This window comes from Oryx dammah, unplaced genomic scaffold, assembly GCF_014754425.2.
Source record: "Oryx dammah isolate SB20612 unplaced genomic scaffold, SCBI_Odam_1.1 HiC_scaffold_5, whole genome shotgun sequence".
Taxonomy (NCBI): Eukaryota; Metazoa; Chordata; class Mammalia; order Artiodactyla; family Bovidae; genus Oryx; species Oryx dammah.
This window is the reverse complement of record NW_024070189.1, coordinates 105009736-105014385: the sequence shown is the minus strand read 5'-3', so window position 1 is coordinate 105014385 and position 4650 is coordinate 105009736.

Sequence of the window (4650 nt, the reverse complement as noted above, 5' to 3'; positions counted from 1 at the left end):
AGGAAGTCGGACTACATTTCCCACAAAGCTTCGGAGGGGCGTGGCGAGGGCGTAGGAATGCGCGGACGCGGGCCGCAGCCGGGCGGGGCGGTTCCACCGGGAAAGTGGTGGCTCCCAGATTGGCTACTTATCTTGGTGGGCTTGTGGTCTGTCAAGCCAGGAGTCAGCGGCGCGGTGGCCTTAGCCCCGCAACCCTGAAGAAGCCCCCTCATTAGAGCTTCTGGATCCCTAACCCATGGGGAGAAGGGGCAGCCATCCTTTGCTAAGCCTCACTTTTCCTTTTCTGAAATAAAAGGAGCCTAGAGGAGTCCCTTGCAAAGTTGTAGGAAGAAAGGGTAGATTGGAGGTTAACAAACCGGAGGCGTTTTTTCACGAACGGGGAGGGGGGGATGGTTTCGCGATTATTCAAGTGTATTACATTTGTTGTGCCCTTTATTTCTACTACTATTACATTATGATATATAATGAAATAATTATAAAACTCACCATAATGCAGAGTCAGTGGGAACCCTGAGCTTGTTTTCCTGCAACTAGACAGTCCCATCTGGGGATGATGGGAGACTGCCTCCTGAAGTCTGTTACTTGTGCCCAGTCTCCGTAATCTTGTCTCGGTTGCTGTCACTGAACAAAAACCCTACTTTGCGAAGATATGATGTTGGAAAGGGAAGCAGGCTTTTCAGTGCTCCTGTGGCAGTCTCAGGATATTCTGCCTTAACTTTAATCCAGAATGTATGGAGATCTGAAGTTGTCCCAGACATACTTTCAAGACCACAGCCATTTGCAACCTCAAGCAGCTGATCCTCTTCCAACAGACAAAGCTGATTCACAGATGGGTCACTGATCCATTCCTTCCCAGTTCAGGGGTCTTTTGTGATTAGGAAGTAATACTCATCACAAACTCTTCTGAAAGCTGAGATAGGTGATCATGCACCAACTAGGAGAAAGAAGGCCCTGGTTCTGTCTCTTTCAAGATCTGTGTTAACGTTTGAAACATGTCAAAAATCCCAATGTTCATTCATCATCCCCAGCATCCCAGTTTGGCTTTGAATGCGGTCAATTTATCTGCTGACCCTAACACAGCTGTCACGCTCCCCTGAAGTGAGAGTTGGAGTTCGATGAACAGGTTGAATATGTCACACAAGTAAGCAAGTTTTGCGACCCATTCTCTGTCACTGAAATACGCTACCAGTAATGACTGTTTTTCTAAAAGAAATCTCTGAAACAGCTCTTTTAGCTCAAAAATTCTGGCCAGTGATCTGCTTTTAGAAAGTCATCTCATTCTGTATTAGAAAGTCATCTCATTCTGTATTAGAGATGTGTGCTCTGTTTCCATCTCCTCACAGAGCTTTGTGAACAGACATGAGTTAAGGGTGTGTACATTAATGTGGCTGATAATTTTAAAACGTTGTTAAGTTCAGGTGACATTTTTTGGCTAATCAGAATTTCTCTACGGATGACACAGTCCATAGACTCACATTCAGAAGCAACCTCTTTGACTTGAGTCGTGAAACCAGAAAGCCATCCAGTCATGGCAGTCACTCCATCTGTGCACATACCAACACAAAATGACCAGTTCAGTTTCCCTGAAACGTAATCATTCAAAGACTTGAATAGTTCTGCAGCGGTGGTGTTGATTGCGAACGAAAGTGCTCACAACATATCCTCACGCACATCCTCCTGAAAAATAATTCGCACAAAAACAGGCACTGTTGTCTTGTTGTCAACATCAGTAGACTCGTCAACCTGGATCGCACACCATAGTGACTCATTAATCCTCTCTAACAACTGTGCCTCAGTATCCTCTGCTGTTTCATCCATTCATCTAATTATGGTGCTAGCTAAAAGAGGAACACGTGCCACCTTTTGCACTGCAGCCTCTCCTAAAAGTTCATGACAAATGAACTTCAGCAGCAGACGGGATCAACTCTTCACAAACAGTAAAGGACTTCTTAGATTTAGCAATGCCGTTTGCCACTCCAAGTGATCCTCTCAGTACAGACAGAGTTGATGACATGGTGGCTTTCACGAATTGCTTCTGTTCTTCGTGTTCACATTTTTATTTTTCTCTTGAAAAACTCCCAAGACTTGTCTTTTAAAGCGGGGTGCCTGGTCTCACTGTGGTGAAGCAGTTTGGAAGGTTTCACAGCTTCACTGGATAGCCAGTTACTACATACTATACAAAGTAGGCTTGGAGAATGTAACCCACCTGCTGCAACAACACATAAGTAGAACTCTTTTCTTTCTTTCTTTCTTTTTAATGCTGCTTTCCAGCACTGTTTACAATAGCTAGGACACGGAAGCAACCTAGATGTCCGTTGGCAGATGAATGCATAAGGAAGTTGTGGTACATATACACAATGAAATACTACTCAGCTATAAAAAAAAGAACTCATTTGAGTCAGTTCTAATGAGATGGCAGAAACTGGAGCCTATTATACAGAGTGGAGTCAGTCTGAAAGAGAAACGCCAATACTGTATACTAACACATGTATATGGAATTTAGAAAGATGGTAACGACAATCCTATATGCAAGGCAGCAAAAGGCACACAGATGTAAAAATCAGACTTTTGAACTCTGTGAGGGAAGGTAAGGGTGGGATGATTTGAGAGAATAGCCTTGAAATACGTACATTACCACATGTAAAATCGATGACCAGTGCAAGTTTAATGCATGAAGCAAGGCGCTCGAAGTCAGTGTTCTGGGACAACCCAGAGGGATGGGGTGGGGAGGCAGGTTGTGGGCTCAGGATGGAGGGACACATGTGTGCCTTTGGCCGATTCATGTTGATGTATAGCAAAAACCGTCACAATAGTGTAAAGTAATTATCCTTCACTTAAAATTAACTAATATTTTTTAATGTAGAAATACAAGTGCAAAAAAAAAGATGCAACTTTCCTTTTGTTGGAAGTCTTAGAGTCTTCTGCTATCTCATCATTGGGTCTTTTCCCCCTTTTTCAAAGAAGCTCTCCAGTGACATTTGGTTTTTACTCATTTTGGCTAGTGTCGGTTTATGGGCTTACCAAACCTGTGACTGAGACAAGCGTGCAGTGCCAGACAAAGGCACGGATGCAAGCAGTAAATAAGATAATGAGCTGGCCACACATGGCCTAAAACAGGTGTCAGATTCTGAGTTAAAACCTGCCACCAAATGCAGCTTACTTTTCACTTGCCACTCACTGATAGGGTTCTGATGAGTCTGTAGGCAGTTGGTTTATTACGGTCTGAGAGTCATACCTCTCTGCTACTGCTAATCTGTATTCGCAGCCACTCCTCAGTGTTAAGCCACTCATCACTGCCTAGTGTCACCTCAGATCATCCGGCATTAGATTCTCATAAGGAGGGAGCAACCTGGATCCCTCATATGCACAGTTCACAGTAGGCTTTGCATGCCGACGAAAATCGAACGCCACCGGTGATCTGACAGGAGGTAGACCTCGGTAATGCGAGCAATGGAGAGCAGCTGTAAGTACAGATTAAGCCTCACTCACTTGTCCGCTGCTCACCTCTGCTGTGTGGCCTGGTTCCTAACAGGCCACAGACTCTACTGGTCCATGGCCCAGTGGTTGGGGACCCCTGCTGTATAGAAGGGCTTCCCTTGTGGCTCAGTGGGTAAAGAATCTGGTGCAATGCAGGAGACCTGGGTTTGAATATCTTCCTTTCCTGGGTCAAGAAAATCCCCTGGAAAAGAAAATGGCAACCCTCTCCAGTATTTTTGCCTGAGAAATCCCATAGACAGAGGAGCCTTCTATAGAATTCTACAGTATAGAAAGCAGCTGTATAAAATGCAGACAAAATCTCCAGTTTAATTTGTGGGCAGAGTAGTCAGTTAAGCTGGATCTGCCACTGGAATCCAGAGAAGTATATGACCTTTGGGTCAGATCAACATGGTGGCTTAGACTGTAATATTTGGTTTTCTAAAAATAACTGCTAGCTTCATATGCCTCATTCTGTTGATGTGACAAAGACTTAACCCTTTATCAAACTTTAGGAAGGTTCCTCTGAGTCTTCTTTTCTACTAGGCTTCCGCCTTGAGCCCTGTCCTTGGCTTGTGGAGCCCAGTTTGAGCAAGAATACTGCTAATTTAGGTACAATCACCTATTCCTGATATCTGATCAAATCCTTTATACCCTACTCTTAATGTCTAAGTTCTGGGCCTGCTTTTAGCAAGAATTTCCTAAATTTGCTGTGTGCTTTTTGGCGATTTTCCATCCACTGACTCCTTTTACCCTGCTTGTTGGAGCTGTAAATCCTCAGCTGTCTTTGCTGTATTGGGAGTTGAGTTCAATTTTACTGAAACCCCTATTGCAGTACTACTGAATAAAATATGTCTTCACTGTGTTTACCAGTGCTCAACTCTTTCTCTTGAGAGCTGTTTGAACTGTATCATAATATTTGATGTTGAAAGTTCAGCTTCTCCATACACCAGTGCCAAATCAAATCTCAGAGATGAAGTTCTGGGTGAAATAGAAAGGATAGCTTCATTGCTTTGCCAGGCAAAGGGAGACACAGTGGAATGTGTCATGCCCTCAAAACCATGTGTCCCAACATGGGGAAGTTTTGTAGTAATTATTCAAAGAGGGCATGATCAGTCCATGGACATTCTTCCAATGGGTGGATGGTGAGGTGAGTAGAAGTTATCATCAAGCTTC